This window comes from Martes martes (genome assembly GCF_963455335.1).
Source record: "Martes martes genome assembly, chromosome: 2".
Classification (NCBI taxonomy): Eukaryota; Metazoa; Chordata; class Mammalia; order Carnivora; family Mustelidae; genus Martes; species Martes martes.
The window spans coordinates 119,278,094-119,302,995 of record NC_137889.1 but is presented as its reverse complement, the minus strand read 5'-3'; the positions used below and the strand labels follow the sequence as shown (position 1 = coordinate 119,302,995).

General features: G+C 35.6%; 1 pseudogene across 1 annotated transcript; it reads right to left on the bottom strand.

The window, feature by feature from the left end:
- Positions 1-23,308: 23,308 nt before the first annotated feature.
- On the bottom strand, positions 23,309-24,514 carry LOC308338907 (protein YIPF5-like; annotated as a pseudogene). Its single transcript has 3 exons — positions 24,226-24,514; positions 23,620-23,994; positions 23,309-23,423 (listed from the first exon to the last, which is right to left on the bottom strand). The product of its transcript is annotated as a protein YIPF5-like (transcript).
- Positions 24,515-24,902: the final 388 nt, after the last annotated feature.

Below are 24,902 nucleotides of genomic sequence, written 5' to 3'. Positions count from 1 at the left end.
TCAAATAAAGAGATTGAATCTGTATTTCCAGACCTCCCAAAACAAAAGAGTCTTGGGTGAGATGGTTTCACTAGTGACTTCTACCAAGTGTTTAAAGAATTAATGCCAGTCCTTCACAAACTTTTCCAAAAAAGTGAAGAGAAGGGAATACTCCCAAACCCATTTTACCAGGTCAACATTACCCTAATACCAAAGCCAGATAAGGATACTACAAGAAAGGAAATTATACCCTGATATCCATGTTATACATATATACAAAATTTAACAAATGTTAACAACTTAAATTCAACAAAATATTAAATGAATCATTCACCAAAATCAAGTAGAATTTTTCCCTGGGATGCAAGAATGATTCATATTAAGTAATCAATAAATGTGATACATAACATTAACAGAATAAAAAGGTTATATGATCATCTTGATAGATATAGGAAAAGCATTTGACAAAGTATACCTTTTTTTTTCATGATAAAAATGCTCAATAAATTGGGTATAGGAGAAACAAACCTCAACACAATAAATACTATGTTTGACAAACCCACTGCTAACATCATAGTCAATGGTGAAATGTTGAAATATTTTCATCTAAGTTCAGGAATAAGACATCATGATAATACTTAAAATGCTAATGAGAGCAATCAGACATGAAAAAGAAAGAGAACCCATTAAAATAGGAAAGGAAAAAGGAAAAATATCTTTGGAGATGATGTGATCTTATATATAAAAATTCCTGAAGACTTCATCAAAAAAAAAAGGACTCATCACACAAAAATAGAAAAAAAAATGATTCCAAATATGGAGCTACTAAAGACACTGAATAGCCAAAATAATCTTGAAAAGATGAACAAAGCTGAACACATCACACTTGATTTCAAACTATATTCTTTAGCTATAGCAATCAAAATAGCATGGTACTGGCATAAAAATAGGACAATGACATAGGTGAAGATCAGAAATAAACTCCTATGTATAGAATCAACTAATATTTGACAGGGGAGCCAAGAATACTCAATGGGTAAAAGATAGTTTCTTCAATAAATGGTGTTGGGAGAACTAGATAACAACATGCAGAAGAAAAAATTGGACACCAATCTTATATCACTCACATAAACAAACTCAAAATAAATTAAAGACTTAAATTTAAGTCCTAAAACCATAGAACTCCCAGAAGAAAAGAGTAAAAATCTCCTTGACATTGTTATTTACAGTAATTTCTTGGATATGAGAGCAAAAGCACCAACAACAAAAGCAAAAATCATTAAGTGGGACTTCATCAAGCTAAAAAACTACCACACAGCAAAAGAAACAATCAACAAAATGAAAAGACAATCTATGGGATGAGAGAAATTACTTCAAATTATGTAACTGATAAGGGGTTAACACCCAAAATATGTAAAGGACACATGCAACCCAAGAGCAAAAAAACTTAACAACATGATTTTAAAAATGGACAGAGGGGTGCCTGGGTGGCACAATCAGTTAAGCATCTGCTTTTGGCTCAGGTCATGATCCTGGGGTCCTAGGATTGAGCCCCATATCGGGCTCTCTTCAGTGAGGAGCCTGCTTCTCTCTCTTCCTGTCCCTGATGCTTTGCCTACTTGTGTTCTGTCAAATAAATAAAATCTTTTAAAAAGTTAAAAAAATAAAAATAAGTAAATAAAAATAGCAGAGAAACTGAACAGTTTTCCAAGGGAGACATTTGAGGAGCCAAAAGATACATGAAAAGGTATTCAATATGACTTATCATCAAGGAAATACAAATCAAAACCACAACGAGACTTCACCTCACACCACTTGGTCCAGTTATTATCAAGACAAAACATAAGTGTTGGGGAAGGTGTGGAGAAAAAGAAATGCTAGTGCTCAGTTGGTGGGAATATAAACTGGTACAGCCACTATCAAAACAGTATGAAGTTTTCTCAACAAAATAAAAATAGAAATAGAACATATGAGTCAGCAACTCCACCTCTGGGTATATACAAAGGAAATGAGAACAAGATATCAAAGAGCTGCCTATACTCCCATGTTTACTGCAGCATTATTCATAATAGCCAAGATATGGGAACAACATAAGTGTGCACTGTCAGATAAATGGATAAGTGTTATAAATATATCCACTTTTTATCCATTTACATATATACTCACATATGTGTGTATATGAATATTATTCATCCATGAAGAAGAAAACCCTGCCATTTGTAACAGCATGGATGGACTCTGAGGGCATCATGCTAACTGAAACAAATCAGAGAAAGACAAATAGACAAATGCTATATGATCTCATTTATATACAGAATCTAAAAATTTAAAAAAAGAAAGAAAGAAAGAAAAAAGCCAAACTCCCAGAACAGAAAAGAATGATGGTTGCCAGGGGCTGGGTGGGAGCAAAAAATGGGGAGATGTGTAAGTAAGGAAGTTTCCAGTTATGAGATGAATAAGTTAAGGGAATCTAAGGTATAGCATGGTGACTCTAGTTAAGAATAATATATTCAATACTTGAAAGTTGCTAAGAGAGTGATCTTAATGTGTGAGAACATTAAAAAAAGGTTGTACTTAAGTATAAAAAAAAAGGTTGTACTTAAGTAAGGTAATAGATGTGTCAACTAGCCTCATTGTGATAATCATTTTGCAATATGTATGTATATCAAATCATCACATTATATATCTTAAATTTACATAATGTTATGTCACTTATATCTCAATATAGCTGGGAAAAAATAATTTTACTTCACCAAATGTGAACAAAATCAGATGTGCATATAACTTGCATTGTGTGTAGTTGACAAATGTAAATATTAGTGTCCTTCTGTCTTTTCTAACTTGTGAAATACTTCTAAACATTTTCTGTGATGTTATATGGAACTTTCTTATAGCAACATCCTATTATGAAATCAAGTCCTGCTAAACAACACTGTAATCACCATATTTAATCCTCACAATAACCCTATGGACCTGGTGCTCAAAATCCCCTTTCCACAGGTAAGAAAATGGATTTTAAAATGATGTGGTCCAAGTTATTCATATAGTATGAGATCTTTGCACTTAGAGCCCAGTAAGGGAGAGTAAGGCATAAAACAAGTAACAGCAGAATGGAAAGTTTTAAAAGATTGTGAAAGAAAGAAAATAGCCCTTTTAATTATGGGATCCTTTAAAATTAGAAGCTATATTGTATGGTTAAGTATTGTATAATTAAGTTCCTTAATTAGACTGAAGCAGAATCAGTGTGTGTATTCTTTGAATTTAATGCCTGGAATTGACTCATGCCCCTGTCTGAGAAAAGAACAAAAAAGATGACCCAGAAGGAAAATTTTAATGTAAATAAATTTATTAGGGTTTATAAGTAGTGTAAGAGATATTTCATATAGATGTCATACTAAATATCCCTTCTTAATAAGCTATATTAAAATTTTGTTAGAATATGTTTTGATTTCTGTTTTTTATTTCTAATAAAACAATCTAATTCTGATTTTCAATTCTCTTCAGAAAATCTATTTCAGGCCTGTTACCTACATGCTGGGCGGCTCCAGCCCAGACTTCCGGCAGAGCACTTACCTGATAATGGTTTCCCCAGGGAAGATTCTTGTCATCTGGTCAAGAAAGGTCAGAAAAACTTCCTCAAATTATGCCAGATGAAGTAATTATCATAAGTGCTGCCTCTGCTGTGTTATCCTAGATAGGTATTTGAGAAATGAACACAAGTGCTCTGTTTTTAAAGATCTATTTATGAGAGAGCAAGCACACTCAAGATTCGGGGGGGGGGGTGGCAAAGGGAGAGGGAGAGAGAATCTTGAGCAGACTTGCCACAACCCTGAGATCGTGACCTGAGCCAAAATCAGGAGTCAGACACTTTATTGACTGAGCCACCCAGGTGCCCCAACAAGTGCTATTTAAAGAGCAATACTGTACATCTTATGAGTATATTTTCTCCGTCATTCTTTTTCTTTATGTACCTACAAGAGGGAAATGTCTATTTTATAAAGAAAAATTTGGCTCACAGCTAATTTTAACAATAGCCCTTGTTTGTTTTCATGGGGATCCTTTTAATTTATTTAATATTAATTTAGACAGAAATAGGTCTCAACAGAACACACATTAAAGGGCATGATTTATGGTAAGATCATCATCCTTTTATGGAAACATCCAGCAACTCCACACAGTTTACCTGATTTATGAGGCTACAATAGAAACAGGCTTGCTTTCATTTCAAAGATAAAATTGAGCTTTGGGGTAATCTATTAAATTTTGTAGAAGAAATATACACATCACTGATCATTCTGTTTTCTGTTTGTGAAATGGAAGAGTTGATGTTTTCTATAGATACAGTTTTTAGGGAGTATGCAAGTTTCTTGCTGCTGCTCTAATAATGTATCGCAAACTCAGTGGCTTACAACAATACAAATTTATTATCATATGAGAAAATGTCATAAGGAATCTGGTGAACCATCAGGTATATCTGAAAAACAGAGACTAAATTTCAGAGGGGACATGTGGCTGTATTTCATCACAGTTCAAAAGTCCCCTTATGTTTGAAAAGGTTTTTTCCCCAATGTTTGACTTGCCAGCAAAGCTGTTCTGTGAATTACACATTAGCTCACTATTTAGTGAGCTGCAGAGTCTCACTAATTCTGCTAATTAGTCTCACTAATTCTGCTCACTGTAGAGTCTGTGCTTTAAGAGATGGAGGAATTTTAGACATTCTTTTTAATCCAGCCATGGTAATTTATAGATGAATAAACAAACACACAAAGAATAACTAACATGCCCAAAGTCACACAGGCATCTTTGATTTATAACTAGAATCTGGCTTGACACTTATTCCAGTACTTCTTTACTTCTATGCGCTGGTACCCCTGACTTAATTTATGTTATAATGTCTGTATACAAAATGGAAGGTGGTTAAATTTGGATATTAGAACTTTACTTTCATAGTAAATAGGGGATTAGTGCTAGTTTCTAAAATTCAGAGACTGATGAAGTAATTGTTTAAAAGGGACATGATATTTTTACAGTTAAATTTATTCCACAGGTCTTACTAGTAAAAATCAATTACTCTTAAAATTATTGCATCTGCAATTGTTTGGTAAAATGGTCATTGCTTTCTGTAATGCACCTTTACCCAAATAATTTTATCGTTTTTCTCTTTTGATAAAGTTTCATCTAGTTTTGAGTTAAAATAAAATCCAAACTTCCCTTAACTTATAAGGCAAACTGGTAATATTCTATTGTTTATTGAGAGAAATCATAAATTCAATACTCTTGTCAGAAATGTCAACTTCCTAGGATCTGGGATTATCTTTATATAACTAGAATGTCCCCAGGCTTCCTTAAACAGAAGTTACAAATGAGGCTTCATTATAACCTAAATTTCCTTGGTTCATTAGACCCCATCTGCTTCCTATGACTCCATCCTGCCCCTGAGGCCACCTACGCATCACTTCCTGGTCTTTCTCGAGGAGGGGGTTAGAGGTACCCTTCTACCTGTGGCCTCCTCCCAGAGCAAAAGGATTGGGGGAAAGCCTCCCTCCCATAGTCAAGTCTATTATGTTTATTTTTTTTATTCCCCAAAGCAGGTATTGGTTATTAAATGTCCTAGAAGTAAGTTAGCTTCTGCCCTTTCTCTAGCAAGCTCTCTCTTGTCCTGTGGTGCTGAGGAATAGAAATGAACCAGTTTTTTCCCCATTTTTCAGTCTCTCCATCCCAGGAACCAGCACAGACCTTGCCCACATGTATACTGTCAATTAATGTGGATGGGTATTCGGTGGGGAGGTGCTGTCAGTCAAGCTCAGCTGGGACTACCTTTCTACATTGACATAAATACCTGTTAATTTGTATGGCAGGAATCAAATGCCTTTCCAATAGATCCCCATTCTTTTGAACATTGTTGTAGCTTATTATTTAACAACCTATCAGAATAAGAATCTGTTAATAAAAGTGGGAAACATTAGAGCTAGCTAAAGCTCTCTCCTTGTTTAAAAAAAAATACTCTGTTGAAAATACTTTAAATGAGGGAAATCTAGACAAAAGATATAGAATGTACCATTCTAAATAAAAGGCATTGTTTTCATTTGTCCTGGTTACCCTCCAGTACTGCTTTTATATGCCTCTGTAACACAGGTTATTAAACATGGAAAGAGGTATGGAAGGAAGACCCTCTGTGGGATCAAGATGCGCTTTGATTATATTAATTTGCAGATTTATCTTCATATAGGATAAATTCTTTGAAAACTTTCCCAAATTCTACCTCTCAAAGATATGAAAGATACCTTTTGACATTTTTAACCACCCATATGTAAATATTTTTCTTCATAGTTGTTCAGCCAGACTTGTGAAGGAGTTTCCCATGGCTGGACTGTGGCGTGCAGGTCTATTCTCAGCCTCTGGAGGTCTTCTCTGAGCCCTGGCTCCTCTTGGTTGTACAAAGGGTGGTCTTGGTGTAATAAGTGATATTTAAAAAGTGATACTTCCCCCTGCAGTTTTCTTCACTCTGTCTTCCTGTATTACATGCTATTTTGAGATTCCGAACATATTTTCTGTGACTGCTTCTCTCAGATTTTTTTCTGTGTTCCTCTCAAGAAAGCTTTTATCTATGCACTTCATATGTCTTAGAGGGAGAAGTGACTACTTTGGTACTGATTTGTCTCAGATTTTGTTATGATATTCTATTTCTGCTTTTTCAAGATTAAATTCAAGTCTCTCAGACTTTTTTTTTTTTTAATCAACATGAATACAGTTTACTAACTGGGAAGTAAGGGAATTGTAAGTTGTTTTAAAAACACAGACATATAACCAGGTTTTGGGAATGAGGGGAGACTGCTCAGTGGGGGTGACATCTAAGTGAAGACCTGACTGCTGATTAGGAGTTAGCTTGGCAAGGTCAAGGTCAAAAGGCTTGTTCTAAGAGAAAGAGATTTGAAGTGAGACGTGGTATGTGATGGACTCAAACTTCCGGAAGGAGTGCAGTGTGACTGGAGCATAGGTTGTGAGAGTAGAGGGTAAGCAAAATGGGTCTCATAAACAATGTTCAGAAGATGAGGAATTTTCCTGAGAGAAAACAGTCTCTAGTAGAGAGGGGAAGTGTTATAAGCAGGGAAGCAAGAGGATCACTGAGTTATTGCATTGAGAATGGATAGTGAGTGTGGGAGACAAGATAGGAAGCTGATTTAAATAATCTAGGTAAGATGTGCTGGTGGTCTGAACTGAAAAGGTGGTGGTGATGTTGGGAAGGAGTGAGGATACTGAAAGGAGATTTTAGCAGCAAGATGGACAGAACTAGGAGCTAATTCTGCATGTAGAAGAGGAAGAGGGATTTTCTTGGGAGACGTGGATTTCTGGCTTCAACAAATAGATAGATGCTGATACCTTTCACTGAGTCGGAGAGCAACTGAAGATGACTGGATTTTGAATTCAGTTAGAAAAATGTTGGGGTTTATGTGTATGAGGGATGGAAGTGGAGATAAGTATCTGGAGTTTAGAATTTGAAATACAGATTTGGGAATTATCTATAATTGGTACAGATCCACAAGTTCAAATCTCAAACTCTGAAAACAAAGTGTTTTCATTTTGAAATTCATGCAAATGTGTTCATAAGCAAAGCCTCATAAACTGACAAATCTTTTAATCTTCATGTATCCCAAAAGTATGATTTATGCCTTTTGTTGCAGAAATGTTGATATATTCAGTTATAAGGTGCTTCATAAATCCTGCCATTGGTGCTAGTAATGTATAGTATATGAAAGTGTTTTCGATTTCTAAAATCCAAAAAGAAAATAGGAATTCTCAACCATCTGGTCTTAAACATTTGTGGACTGTATTTGAAGTTTTGTGAGTACATAAAATCCCTGAGAGAGTATAAGAGTTCTGTGATGGATATGGTGATATATCACTCTATCTCCATCCCAAACTCCACCCTGCTCTGCAGAAACTTGAAAGTTAAAATCTATTTTCTCTGAAGTATACTTAAGTATACTTTTCTCCTAAGTATACTTGAGTGTACACTTATCACGATGAGCACTAATGTATAAAATTGAAGCATTATATTGTACATCTGAAGCTAATATAACACTGTATAAAAAAATCCTATTTTCTCCTTGGAAGCTGCCATTTGGGATGAAATTTCATAAAGCAGAAGCATTTCTCCAAGATTTAGAAGATGAAAGCAAAGTACAGGCTTTTCCTGCAGCTGGTGCTGGTGACCATGCTAACAGAGGGTGGAGGGAGTCTGCCTTCTATGTTAATGATTTGAATGCATTCTTCCCCATCATAGGAGCTCCTGACTATGGCACTGGAGAAAGTTAAGAATATCACATACAACCTTGTGAACAGTTGTAGAAATAAGACCTGTGGCAGCTACTCATTAATATATAATTAAACATAATAAAGTATAAATAAAGCATATGTTTTATATATACTTTTTCTAATGTTCTCTTTTTTTCCTTCTCATGAATACAACTATAATTTTATCCACTGGTACAAGATATCAAAATAGTACCTTAACTAAAAATGGTTTTTAGTTAAACCATTAACTAAACATTAACATTAACTAAATTAACTAAACATTAACATCCTGGGGTGAGAATCACCCCAGGATGGATATAGTTACTCATGGGAATTTGAATCTCCCTTTTGTGAGGAAGGTCAAGTTTGCTTTCATGTGTATAAAGCAGAGTTCTACCATGTTCAATGTTGGCATTTTGTTGTTGCTAGTGTTTTGTTTTTCCAGCTTTGAGGAATAATTGACAAATAAAAATTATACATGTTTATGGGATACAACCTGACATTTTGATGTACACTGTGAATTGCTTACTGTGATCAACTTAATTAACAGATCTGTCACCTCACTTTCCTTTTGTGTTTATGAGATCAGAACATTTAAAATCTACTTGTTTAGCAAATTTCAAGTATATAATACAACATTAACTCTAGTCACAATGATGTGCTTTAGGTTTCCAGAACTTATTTATTCTGCATAACTAAAAGTTTGTACATTTTAATGAATATTTCCTCATTTTCCCCATCCCCTGACATATTCTACTCTCTACTACAAGTTTGACCTTTTTACATTTCACATGTAAGTGAGATCATGCAGTATTTTTCTTTCTGTGCCTGGCTTACTTTACATAGCATAAAGTCCAATTTCAAATGTCACAAATGCTAAGAATTGACAGGCTTTCCTTTTTGAGAGTGGATAAAATTCTATTCTGTATGTATATCCTTATTTTCTTTATCCATACATCTGCCAGTGGGCACTTTGATTGATTCCATATGTTGGTGACTGTAGATAATATTTTAATGAACATGAAAATGAAGACATCTATCTTCAAGACACTGAATTCATTTCTTTTGAATATATACTCAGAAGGGATATATTGCTAGATCATATGGCTGTTCTATTTTTAGTTTTTTGAGAAACCTCAATACTGTTTCCATAATGGTTATGTTAATTTGTATTCCTCCCAACGGTGCACAAGTCTTCCATTTTCTCCATATCCTCCACCTTGCCAGTACTTTTCTCTTTTGTCTTTTTGATAATAGTCATTCTAACAAGAGTGAGGTGCTATCTCATTGTGGTTTTGATTTACATTTCCCTGATGGTTAGTGATGTTGAACATTTTTCATATATCTATTGGTCACCTGTAGGTCTTCTTTTGAGAAATACCTATTCAGGTTTGCTGCCCATTTGTTAATCAGGTTATCTCTCTCTCTCTCTCGCTTTTATACACACACACACACACACACACACACACACACACACACACACATATATATGCACGCGCGCACACACACACACACACACACACACACACACTATTGCACTGTTGCTAGTGTGGACAGAAGAATGGTGTTGAGCAACCACTGGAATATTGATCCTAGTCTAATACATTGTCCTTACTTCAAAGGCTGAAAGGCCAAAACTACATTTTCCATTTTCTCTGTGTAATTAGGATGCTTGATATGATTTGGGTTATATCATTTGCATGCCCTTCTGTGATATTTAAAAAAAATAGAAGAGGAGACCAATTCTACTGCTGTGTATGTTGTTTCAGTTTTAAGCATCATTTGGAAATGGTATCTTCCCTCGTTCAGACAGCTTCCTAATCATGAGTCAGTTGTATGATTAGCTTCCTGACTGTGGCAGTGGGGTTTAGTTCTGGAGTCAGCAGAGAGAGAGATACCTTCACAATTTGACAAATGGCTTTATAGTTGCAAGACATAATGTCTCCTTTTGTGTCCTTGAAGATGTTCCTGAAAGGTCAATCTTGAGTCTCTCTTGAACTTATACAATAATTCTGTAAGTAATTTAATGCCTTATAATAAGTCCATTCCTGTTTATGCTGGCTAGAGAAAAATTTTCTGCAATGAATTCTAACTGACATAGGTGCCTAGGGAAAACCCTTAGGGAAAACAATTTATGATGCTTAAGAGAAACAAACTTTACTAAAATGAAATGTGGTAAACAGAATGGTAGAAAGGAAAAAACAGTTCAATATCACAGAGGCAATAGGAAAGAGATTAGGAGCAGCTTCAAAATAGGCCACAGTGAGCCTGGAAAGATGGCTGAGGATGAGGATCTCAAGATCACCTCATCCCACAGAAACACCTATATACCAGCCATATCAGTGTAACTAACCCAGAAAATGACCCAAAGACTGGCAGAACAGACTCTCCATGGTTAATCATATAAAGGAAGCCACATAAAAAACGTTAGAAAGGGTGGAGACATCATCAAGAACCAAACTAACCAAGAATGGGAGGGACACCTCAGACATGGAAAGGGGAGAACAGACCCCACACCAGACAACCCTGACATAGAGTATCTGCAGTGGGAAGATGAGTGCCTACAACATTTGACTTTAAAAACCAGAGAGGCTCAATTTTGTGAGTTTTTATTATCAGTGGGACTTGATGCAGAGAACTTAAAAATTGGTGGAGTTGGCTCTGGGGGAGCCAAAGGGTGATAGCAAACAGTTCTTGCCCTTAAAGGGACTGGATAACAAATAACCCCACCGAGATACGGTACGGAAGCAACAGTTTGAATAACACCCAGGATATAATAGAAGGAGATTTATTTACTAATCTCACAATGTACACTGGAGGTTCAGGGATCTTTAAGAGACTTCTCCAAGAATGAAAGAACTTTTGGGTGCTATTTCTCTCCCCTACCCCCAAGCCTAGATACCCAGACACCTGCAGGAATCAGCATGAACACTTGCTATGTAGATTGCCAACACGCCCCACTCAGCCAGAGTCCCTTTAAAGCTGTCCCAAATGTATCTCATTCTGTAGGTAGTCCCAGCAGTGAGCAAAACCACTCCAAAGTGACTCCTGCCTTGGGGAGAAGGGAAAATAACCACACACACCAATTCCACTGCATTTCCAGCAGTAAACTGGAGGAAGACATCTAATATGACTGTTGGCTTTGCCCACTAACAAAAACCTCACAGGGAGCTTTACAGGTGGTTGTGCAGGCAGACTGGTGGGCAGATATCTCATCTGACTACAGGTCTTATCCACCAATGAAAGCCTCTCAGTGAACAATACAGGGACAGCCCCCTACAGTTCTGGGAAATGAGTTGAGGAAAGACATCTGGTCTGACTCACCTCAGACCCAAGGCAGCCCCAGACTGTTTTCTTAATAGCACAGTGACCAAGCCCTGCCCACAAGGCAAAGAGGGCCATTGTGGATGATTGGACTGAAGGCAAACAAGGCTTAACCACAACTGTACTTGTATATAAACTCAGAGGAGACATTCTTGAAGCTCTAGGTTCTGGTGAACAGGGGACATTGCACTGTAGGGCCTCTTATTCATAAGGCTACTACTTTCAAGATCAGGAGATGTAGCTAACTTTCCTAATACACAGAAACAGATATGAAGAGTAAAACAAAATGAGGAAACAGAGGAGTATGTCCCAAAAGAAAGAACAAGACAATATTGCAACAAAAGAGCTAAATGAAACAGAGATAAGCAATATGCCTAAGAGAGATTTCAAAGTATTAGTCATAAAGATACTCACTGGACTTGAGAAAAGAGCCAAGGAACTCAGTGAGACCTTCAACAAAAAGATAGGAAATATAAAAAGAACCAATCAGAGATGAAGAACTCATTAACTGAAATTAAAAGTACACTAGAGGGAATTAATCAATAGGAAATTAAAGGAAGAAGAATGGATCATCAAACTGGAAGACAGTACTGGAAAGCAACCAAGCTGAATAAGAAAAAATGAAAAATGAGAATAGTTAAAGGAACTCAGCATCATCATCACGTGTAAAAGCATTCAGGCTATAGGGATCTCAGAAGGAGGAAAGAGAGAAAAGGGGGGCAGAAAATTTGAAGAAATAATAACTGAAAACTTCCTGAATCTGGGAAAGGAAACAGAAATCCAGACCAAGGAGACACAGGGAGCCCCAAACAAAAATAAATCCAAGGAGACCTACATTATCTCCAACACATAATAATCAAAATGACAAAAAGTAATGATAAGTGTTTTAAAAACAGTAAGTGAAAGAAAACAGTTACATACAAGGAAAAGCCCATAAGGCTATCAGCTGAATTTTCAGAAGAAACATCGTGGGGTGGTAGGGAGTGGCATGATATACACAAAGTGCTGACAGGAAAAAAAAAAAAAAAAACTGCAATGGAGGACATGCTATCCAGCAAAGCTGTCATTCAGAATAAAAGACAGTTTCTCAGAAAAATAAAAGTTAAAGAAATCCATCACCACTAAACCCACCATACAAGAAATCTTAAAGGGGATTTGAGTGGAAAGGAAAGACTACAATCAGGAGTAAGAAAATTAGGAAAGGAAAAAATTTCACAGATACATACAAACATAAAAAGTAGTAGATTAAACACTTATAGACCAGTATGGAAGTTAAAGCACAAAAGCATTAAAATCAATTATATTTATAAAACTCAGTCAAGGGATTTACAAAAGAAAAGAAAGTATGACACCATATACATAAAATGTGAGGGGAAGGAGAGTAAAAATTTAGTGCTTTTGGAATTTCTAGAATTAAAAAGGTTCAAACTTTTTTTTATGTTCAGTTAGCCACTGATTTTTTTCTTTAAATGTAGTATTCAATAATTAATTAGTTGCATATAACAACCAGTGCTCATCACCACACTTGCCCTCCTTAATACCCATCATCTGGTTATCCTAGCCCCCAAACTCCCACCCCTCTCTAACCCTCAGTTTGTTTCCTGGAGTCCAGAGTCTCTTATGGTTTGTATTCCTCTCTGATCTTTTTCCCCTTCAGTTTTCTCTCCCTTCCCTTGTAGTCTCTGTGCTATTCCTTATTTTCCACATATGAGCGAAACCATATGATAATTGTCTTTCTCCGCTTGACTTATTTCACTTAGCATAATTTCCTCCAGTTTTATCCATGTCAATGAAAATGTTGGGTATTCATCCTTTCTGATGGCTGAAATATATATATATATATATATATATATATATATATATATATATATATGTATGTATATATATCACATCTTCTTTATCCAATTCATCTGTTGAAAGGCACCTTGGCTTCTTCCACAGTTTGGCTATTGTGGACGTTGGTACTATGAACATTGGGGTGCATGTGTCTCTTCTTTTCACCACATCTTTAACTTTGGGGTAAATCTCTGGTAGTACAATTGCTGGGTTGTAGGATATCTCTATTTTTAACATCTTGAGGAACCATCACATGGTTTTTCAGAGTGGTTGTACAAGCTTGCATTCCCACCAACGGAATGGGTTCAAACTTAACCAAATATCAACCTAATATAGACTGCTATATGCATAGGATGTTCTATATGAACTAATGGTAACCACAGATCAAAATCAATAATTAATATGCAAAAAAAAAAAGAGAAAGAAATCCAAACATATCACTAAAGAAGGACATCAAACCATAAGGGAAGAGAGCAAGAGAAAAAAGGAATAAGGAACTACAAAAATAACTGTAAAACAAGTAACAAAATGACAATAATACCTATTAATAATTACCGTGAATTTAAATGGACTAAATGTTCCAATCAAAAGACACAGAGTGAATGGAAAAAAAACCCCACAAAACCCAGAACCCATCTACATGCTGCCTATAAGAGGCTCATATCAAACCTAAAGAGAATGCAGATTAAAAGTGAAGGGATAGAAAAGAATTTTTCATGCAAATGGAAGTGAAAAGAAAGCTGGTGTAGCAATATTTCTATCAGTCAAAATAGACTTTAAAAGAAAGACTATAACAAGAAACAAGGGGACACCTGGGTGGCTCATTTGGTTACGTCTGCTCAGGTCATCATCCCAGAGCCCTGCGATAGAGACCAGCAAGGAGTTTGCTTTTCCCTCTGGCTCTGACCTCCCACTCATTCCCCGCCTCCACCTGTCTCTCTCTTAAGTAAATAAATCTAAAAAAGAGAGAGAAAACAAGTACATTATATAATCACAAAAGGATGAATCCAGCAAGATATAGTAATTACAAATATTTATACACCTTACATGGGAGCACCCATATACATAAAGCAACTATTAACAGACATAAAGAGAAAAATCAATAGTAATACAGTATTAGTAGGGGAATTTAACACCCCAATTACATCAATGGACAGATCCTGAACAGAAAATCAACAAGGAAACAGTGGCTTTGAATGACACATTGAAACAGATGGCTCTAACAGTATATTCAGAACATTGCATCCAAAAATAATGAAAGCACTTTTTTTTCCAAGTGCACATGACATATTCTCTAATCTTGATCATATTTTAGGCCACAAAACAAGTCTCAACAAATCCAATAAAAATTTATATCTTATCATACATCTTTTCTGACCACAATGATATGAAACTGGAAATCAATCACAAGAAAATATCTGGAAAGAACAAAATACATAGATATTAAATAACATACTACTAAACAATGAACGGGTCCACCCAGAAATAAAAGAGGAAATTAAAAAATAGGGACAAATTAAAATGAAAATATAATAGTCCAAAATCATTGGGATGCTGCAAAAGCTGTTCTAAGAGGGAAGATTATGGTACAGGCCTACCTCAAGAAGAAAAATTTCAAATAAACAACCTAATCTTATACCTGAAGGAGTGAAAAAAAAAAAAAAAAAGAAGAACAAATCCCAAAGCTAATAGAAGAAATAATAAAGATTAGAGATAAATGAAATAGATACTAAAAATATAGAACAGATCAATAAAAGTAGGAGCTTGTTCTTTTAAAAGATCAACAAAATTGATAAACCTTCAGCCAAATAAAAAAAAAAGAGGACTCAAGTAAATAAAATCAAAAATAAAAGAGGAGAAATAACAACTGACGCTACAGAAATACACAGGATTATAAGTGAATGTTATAAAAAATTATATGCCGGAAAGTTAAACCTAGAATAAATGAATATATTCCTAGAAACCTAGAACCTCCCCAAGCTGAATCATGAAGAAATAGAAATTTTGCATAGACCAATTACTAGCAATGAAATTGAATCAGTAATGAAAAAACTCCCAACAAATGAAAGGTCACAAACATGTGGCTTCACAGATTAATTCTACCAAACATTTAAAGAAGAGCTAATACCTATAATTTTCAAACTATTCTAAAAATAGAATAAAAAGATTCCAAGTTCATTCTATGAGGTCAGCATTACTCTGATACCAGAACTAGATGAAGCCATCACAGAAAACTGCAGACAATAGCTCTAGTAAACATAGATGTAAAAATCCTTGACCAAATTTAGCAAACCAAATCAGATACATTTAAAAAAAAATTGTTCACCATGATCAAGTAGGATTTATGCCAGATATACAATACTAGTATATTCACTTTCAATATTAGTGAATCAATATTAGTGAATCAATCAACATGTTAATTCAATATTAGTTGATATATTCAATATTTGTTCAATATTAGTGAATCAATCAACATGATAAACCACATTAACAGGAGAAAGGATAAAAACAAAATGATCATTTTGATAGATGCAGTAAAAGTATTCGACAATGTACACCATCCTTTCATAAAAAAGACTCTCAAGAAAGTAGGTTTAGAGGAAACATACTTCAACAAAATAAAAGCCATACAGGAAAACAAAACAAAACAAACAAACAAAAAAACCACCCCCAGTTAACATCATACTCAATGGTGAAAAACCAAAAGCCCTTCCTCTAAGATCAGGGACAAGACAAGGATGTCCACTCTCACCATTTTTATTCAACATAGTACTGGAAGTCCTAGCCCCAGCAATCAGATAAGAAAAATAAACAAAAATCATCTGGACTGGTAAGGAGGAAGTTAAACTTAACCTATTTGCAGATGACATGATATAAAAACTACAAAGACTCCGCCAAGAAGTTCCTAGAACCAATAAGTGAATTCAGTAATGTCAGAGTACAATATTAATATACAGAAATCTGTTGTATTTCTATACACTAGTAATGAAACAGCAGAAAGAGAAGTTAAGGAAATGACCCCATTTTAAAAAGAACCAAAAATAATAAAATACCTAGGAATAAACTTAACCAAAGAGCTGAAAGACCTGTACACCAAAAACCATAAAACACTGAAAGAAATCAAAGATGACACAAATGGAAAAATAGTTCATGATCATGAATTGGGACAACAAATATTGTTAAAATGTCCATACTACCCAGAGTAATCTACAGACTTAATGTAATCCCTATCAAAATACCAATAGTATTTCTCACAGAACTAGTATAATCCTAAAATTTGGCTGGAAACACACAAGACTCCAAATAGCCAAAGCAATCCTGAAAAAGTAGAAAAAATCTGGAGGTATCACAATCCCAGATTTGAAGATATACTACAAAAATGTGGTCATCTAAACAGTATAGTAGTCACACAAAAATAGATGAATGGAACAGAACAGAAAACCCAGAAATAAACCCACAATTATATGGTCAGTTATTGTATAACAAAGGAAGCAAGAATATACAATGGGGAAAAGACTATCTGTTCAACAAATATTGTTGAGAAACTGGACAGCTACATGCAAAAGAATGAAACTAGGGCACTTTTTAAATCATTGATTAAAAAAAAGATTAATTGGCTTAAACACGTAAATGTAAACCCTGAAACCATAAAATTCCTCGAATAAAACATAGGCCCTAATCTCTTTCATATGAGCCATAGAAACATGTTTTCTAGATATATCTCCTTTGGCAAAGGAAGCAAAAGCAAAATTAAACTATTGGGAAAATAAAAAAGGTTTTACACAGTGAAGAAAAGCATTAACAAAACAAGAAGACAACCTACCCAATGGGAGAAGATATTTGCAAATAATAAATCTGATAAGGGATTAATAGATTAATACAACTCATATATACCTTTACATAAACACATTCACATTTACATAAAAAACTCATATATACATTTACACACTTAACACCAAAAACCCCTCAAATATTCCAATGAAAAATGGGCAGAAAACATGATGGCCATCTGTACATCTTCTTTGGAAGAATGTCTAACAGGCACATACAAAGATGCCCAACATCACTAATCATTAGGGAAATTCAAGTCAAAACCAAAATGAAATATCAACTCACTCCTGTCAGAATGTCTAAAATAAAAAACACAAGAAACTACAAATACTGGTGAGCATGTGGAGAAAAAGGAACCCTCATGCACTATTGGTAGGAATACAAGCTGGTGCAGCCACTGTGGAAAACAGCACAGAGGTTACTCAAAAATTAAAAATAGAATTACCCTATGATCCAGTAATTGCACTACAGATATTTACCCAAAGAAAACAAAAATAATTGACAAGATATATGCACCTCTATGTTTATTGCAACATTATTTATGATAGTCAAGATATGGAAGCAACACAACTGTCCGACCATAGATACATAGATAAGAAAATATAGTATGTATATACAATGAAATATTATACAGCCACAAAAAATGAGATCTTAGCATTTGCAACAACATGAATGAACATAAATGGTATTGTGCTAAGTGAATTAAGTCAGAGAAAGATAAATACCATATAATTTCTCTCATGTGAGAAATTTAAGAAACAAAACAAGGGAACAACAACAACAAAGACACACACACACACACACACACACACACACACACACCAGGCTCTTAGCTATAGAGAACAAACTGATGGTTCCCAGAGGGGAGGAAGATGGGGATATGGGTGAAATAGGTAAGGGATTAAGAGTACACACATTACAATGAACACAAAGCAATGTACAGAATTATTGAATCATCATATATTGTACCTGAAACTAGGACACTTTTTTTTTAAAATAAAGTATATTAACATAAATAGGCTATACCATCCATGGTATAGAGAGGAAAATCCTCTCTACCACTGTTATTAGAATAAGAAAATTGAGGGCATAAAGGGTTTTGTTTTGAAACCCTTTATGTTTCTAGTAATTATGTTACAACATGAGCACAGACCCACACCACAGAAATCTAGGGAAAGACAATCTTATGGAACCCTTCTCCTGGAGAAAAGAAATAGGAAAAGGGGCTCATTCAACTAAGAGACTTGAGGAAAGATATAGGCTCCTAGAGGAACACTGCCTGCTTAGCCATCTAGGGTCAGGGAAATCTGTGGCTCTGGGAAACTATGTTTCTTGTTATTCTCACTGTTCACTAGCCATCTACGGAAGCAGCTCACTCAGATTTCTTCAGTATTGGGCAAATATACAAAACTAAAGATATTCTTGTTTTTACTCTAAACAATTATAAGATTATCCTTATCATATATTTTGCTTTCAACATGGTAGAAACAACTCATAGTTACATAGGAGTTGATAATCTTGTGTATTTCCTTCATAGCCTTCAATCATTTCACCTCTCACAGAACTTCTACTTTGGTCCTTCCTTCAGCTTGCCATTCTACTGCTTAGAGGTTACTTAAGCTACTGTTACATTTCAATTAAAAGCTACCCCCCCCCCTCAGTGGAGACATACATTTTCCCTTCCAATATTTAATATGAACCTCCTAATGATTTCATTTACTTGTTACTTTTGTGTCATAGTAATGGCCTTTTGCTTGGTATCTTCTTCTAGAGAGGATCATAGGTTAAACTCCTATACTACTAAAAAAAACCTGGATATAACCTGAAATATCAAAAGCACAAAAGCACTATTACAGTTGCCATTTACTAAGCTGGGACTGTCATATTCATTGTCATATTCACCGTGGAATTTACAGATAATTAAGATGCTACATCTTGGGGCACCTGGGTGGCTCAGTGGGTTAAAGCCTCTGCCTTCGGCTCAGGTCATGATCCCAGGATCCTGGGATCGAGCCCCACATCGGGCTCTCTGCTCGGCAGGGAGCCTGCTTCCCCCTCTCTCTGTCTGCCTCTCTGCCTACTTGTGATCTCTGTCTGTCAAATAAATAAATTAAAAAAAAAAAGATGCTACATCTTTTCCTGTTCCATACTTCTACTTTTATAATAATGCCTAAACCCAAAAGTATTTATTTTGAACATAATTTTAAAAATCCACATACCACCCTCTCATAAAGATTCATTTAGCTTTATGGTCTACCTATTTGGCATTTGATAGTTCTTTACTTTCCCAGGACTTAGTGTCATCTTCAAGCGTACAGACATTATGGTGTTTTTTTTTTTCTAGGCCATTTATGCAAATTCTTGATGGAAATGACCCCAGATGGAACTGGCAGACTCTGCTAAGAACATTACAGTTTAGAAAAGTACTCAGTTGTTCCTTTTGTTTTCTATATCTTAGACAATATGAATTCATGACTAAAACATCCTAATACCAATTTTCAAAGAAGACCCTAATTAGGGAACTATCAAATTTTTTGAGAGTCTAAATACAATTCATAGTCTAGATTTCACTAGACCATATATTTATTTTTCAGTTCTCTGCTATATTAAGATAAGCATTATAGGAAAAATTCATGTTGCTCACTTATTACTTTAGATAAATGACACTAAGTCTACTAAATATGGCATTCACAGAAACATCTCATGAGCAGAAGAAATGCATTAGCAGGTCTGGTGGGTGACCACAAATCCAATACCAATGATGTTAATTATTCAGGAAGAAGGATGATCCAAAATTGTGCCATCTTACAAAGATTGAGTAGATCTGAGTAGAATTACTCAAAAGCATAAGGCACAAAAAAAGGAAAGTTATTAAATAAGACAAATGATAAAATATAATTACTGTGGTATGACTTTGGAATAGTTATATGTTTTGATTTTTTAAATTTGCACAAAAATAAGCCTATAAATATAATATCCCAATGTTTCTATCTCTTGCATATCCTAGCTGTTCTAATTGAAAGGTATGTTCTGTGGATATATCCTTTATATTCAAGGGAAGATAAGACAACTTCAAGGGTAAGAGGATTTTTTTTTTCCTCACGGATAATCATAAGCCATCGGTTTGCCTTAGTAAGCCCTTTTGTGCAGGCTGTCCCTCTTTATCTCCTTCTCTCCCTCTCATACACATGCATACACACACACAACCACACTCTCACATTTCCTCTCCACACACATGGTCTGCCTATTGTTTGATCCCCAAAACCATCAAATCAATCTTATTTGACCCTCAATAACAGCCCTGTAACTTGGTCTTTTTTTATGTAACGAAATCTAATCTGGCACTTCTAAAGGTTTCCTAGAATTGAATCACTATGTGAATTGATGTTTTGAGGCTATACATGTCTGTGTACACTCAAATCATCTCATCCACCCCAAAAGTTGAAGTTCTCCAATAGTTCTTTGTGAAACAACACCGTATTCTATTTACTTACACATCTCTTATATTGTGTCTTTTCAGTGAATTTAAGTCACATATGGGGACTGGAAACCTTGTCTTTCTCTACCCCAACCCCAGTTTTCTACCACTAAATCCAATATTGTCTCTGGCTCCTTGGCCTGGCCAAGTTTTCTTACATATTTCTATACAAATATAGAAATCCTTTGAGAATTTTTTTAAAATTCAATTAACATGTAATGTATTATTAGTTTCAGAGTTCAGTGATCCTTCAGTATTCTATAATACCCAGTGCTCATTACATGATGTGCCCTCCTTAATGTCCATCACCCAGTCACCCCATCTCCCTACCCCTTTCCCCTCCAGCAACCCTCAGTTTATTTCCTATGATTAAGAATCTCTTATGGTTTGTCTCCCTCTCTGATTTCATCTTATTTTATTTTTCCCTCTCTTCCCCTATGATTCTCTGTTTTGTTTCTTTAAGTTCCACATATGAGTGAGATCATATAATTGTCTCTGTCTGATTGACTTATTTTGCTTAGCCTAATACCTGCCCCTTCCATCCATGTTTTGCAAATGACAAGAGTTCATCTTTTTTTTGATGCCTGAGTAGTATCACATTGTATATATATGGCTTTAAGAATTTGTAAAGAACTCACCAAAATCAACCCCAAAATAAAAGTCAAGTTAAGAAATGGGCAGAAAAAAATGAATCAACATTTGTCCAAAGAGGACATATAAATGGCTAACAAACAGATGAGAAAATTCTCAACATTCATCATCAGGGCAATACAAATCAAAACCACAATAAAATACCACCTCACACCTGTCAGAATGGCTGAAATTAACAACTCAGGAAACAACAGATGCTGGCGAGGTTGTAGAGAAAGGGGAATCTTCCTATTGGTGGGAATTTAAGCTGGTGCAGCCACTCTGGAAAACAGTATGGAGGTTCCTTAAAAAGTTAGAAAGAGAACTACCCCACAACCCAACAATTGCACTACTAGGGATTTATCCAAATGATACAAACATAGTGATTCAAAGGGGCACATACACCCCAATGTTTATAACAGTATTAACAATAATAGCCAAACTATAGAAAGAGCCCACATGTCCATTAACTAATAAATGGATAAAGAAGATGTGGTGTACACACACACACACTGGCCATCAAAAAGAATGGTCATCAAAAAGAGTGAAATGTTGCCATTTGCAACAACATGAATGGAACTAGAGTGTATTGTGCTAAGCAAAATAAGTCAGAGAAAAACATCATATAATTTCAGTCATTTGCAGAATTTGAGAAACAAAACAGATGAACTTGGGAGAAGGGAAGGAAAAACAGAGAGGGAGGCAAACCATAAGAGACTCTTAACTACAGAGAACTAAGGGTTGCTGGAGGGGAGGTGGGTGGGGTAGGATAGGCTAAATGGGTGATGGGCATTAAGGAGGGCAGTTGTGGGATGAGCACTGGGTGTTACACATAAGTGACGAATCACTAAATTTTACTCCTGAAACAAATATTACACTATGTTAACTAACTTGAATTTAAGGGGAAAAAAAAGGAATAACTTTGGAAACAAATTGACACAATAAGTTATAAACAGGCATTAAGCAAGTTTTATGGATACTTTCTAATTATTTAACATATTTTTCAGCTGCTAGAAGAAACCAAGGAACACAACAACAGTTAGGCATAAATAAGATATTTTTCTAAGGATTGGTCTTTTAAAAAGTTACTATTTTAGAAAATAGGTTTTTTTCTTTTAATTTTTTTTAATTGGGAAAATTTTAATTACTAACCATCAAATGCATTTTACAGTGGTAGCTGCCGTACTGAAATTGTGACATTTTAAATATTTTTTTCAAAAAAGGTTAGTGATTTTCTAGGAAATATGAAGATCCAACTATGAACATAAATGTAGCCAGTCTGGGTCACTATGATTTAGTTAATGCTTATCTTAACAGGTGTTCACATTTCCTATCTACAATAAAGTAGACTATGAACTTCTTGTCTCCTTGAATTTTAGCAAAAACTCCATGAGATAATTTAAAGGATTGTCAAATTTTGGAAGTACAAACTTATAAAATTCTACTTTGGGATCACTTTTTTGCTCCAAGTGCATCTAACTTGAGAATATAGGCAATTTTTCTTTCCTAATCCCTTGGAAAAATATTTCTGCAATACATCTCGTGTCTTCTTAACTATGACTGGGTTGTTTCTAAGAAAGATTATTAGTTCTGTGGTTAGTTTCCCACAGTTGATAAAAATCTGTTAAAAACATCTTAATATAATTTGCAAGGAAAAAATTTGTTTTTCAAAGGCTGCAGGAACAGGAGAGAAATAGCACTTCTTAACCTTATCTGTATAAGCACAAATACTTAAAGTTAGTCATACTGCAGATAAATCCAACATAGTATTCAAAAGTTCTATAAAAGTGAACAAAAGATACATATTTACTTCCATTGCTCCAACAGTCAAATGTTAGGTCTGCATGAGAGTTGCACTGTAGCAGTTTGCTGGTCCAATTTAAGAGTTCAAGTCCTTTTTGGCCCAATGATGTCCACATGCCAGATAAATTCAGTTCAAAAAACAGAAATCAGGGCAAAGACTCCTATAACAAAGCACAAGGATATGCTACTAGAAGTTGCTGTCCTTCCATGGCTAATGCAGAAATAAAAATTTTGGATGCAGGGACGTCTGGGTGGCTCAGGTGGTTAAGCGACTACCTGCGGCTCAGGTCATGATCCTGGAGTCCTGGGATCGAGTCCCACATCAGGCTCCCAGCTCCATGAGGAGTCTGCTTCTCCTCCGACCTTCTCCCCTGTCATTCTCTCTCTCACTCTCTATCAAATAAATAAGTAAAATATTTTTAAAAAAATTTTTTTGGATGCAGAAAAACTACACCATCCAATAATTCCAGCAGTGAGAATGATTCCTACCATTACTTGCAAAGAAAATATCACCACAAAGCTGGAAAGTAGGATCATGGGAAGAAGACAATATCCAAGGACACTTGCCACACACCCAAATGAAACACCTGTCATACTCATTAAGTTTAGTAAACAAAATATTCCTAGACATCCAATTGCACTGATCCCATATACATAGCCAACTTGGATTTTGCCATCCAGTAACAATGTGGCTCCAAAAGCAAGGCAAAAAACTATCAGTCCTGCCAAATCAGTCTCATTCATGATGCTGCCGTCTGCTACTTTTAATGCGTGTAACACTGTTAGTGTTTTTTGTCAGATGTGGTCAAAATTGATACCTAATTCTTATTTTTTTTAAAAATTTTATTTATTTATTTATTTATTTATTTATTTATTTATTTATTTGGCAGAGATCACAAGTAGGCAGAGAGACAGGCAGAGAGAGGGGGGAAGCAGGCTCCCTGCTGAGCAGAGAACCCGATGTGGGGCTCGATCCCAGGACCCTGGGATCATGACCCGAGCCGAAGGCAGAGGCTTTAACCCACTGAGCCACCCAGGCGCCTCGATACCTAATTCTTCTAATAAAGGTGGCTCATCCTCAAAGTTTTTTCCATAGAATGGCTGAGGTGTCGCTGGAGTATATGCCTGAGTAGGCTGAAAAATCTGCCCAGTGTATGGCTGTTGTGGCTGCATCATGTCTGGAGGGACAAATCAGCCTTGCTGTGAGTAGTCATAGCTAGCATACTGTTTGCTATAGGATCCTCCATTTCCTCCATAGTCATAGGACGGCTGTGACTGGTCATCGATGCTGTAACTTGTGTGGTAGAAATCCGTGTTTAAGTTATCAAACCCTGCCATTGCAAATAATCAAACGGGGAAGTGGCGGTAGCGGTGTCAGCAGGTCCAGCAACCCCCCAAAACCCCTCAATAATGCTGAACAGACTCTGTTGCTACCTTTTTCTTTTAATTTTTATTGTGTTATGTTAGTCACCATACAGTACATCATTAGTTTTTGATACAGTGTTCCAAGATTCATTGTTTTACGTATTAACACCCAGTGCTTTAAGAAGTATGTGCTCTTCTTAATACCCACCACCAGGCTCACCCATTCCCCTACCCCCTCCCCTCTAAAACCCTCAGTTTCTCAGAGTCCACAGTCTCTCACGGTTTATCTCCCCCTCTGATCCCCCATCCTTCGATTTTCCTTTCCATCTCCTAATGTCCTCCATCCTTATGCTCCACAAAT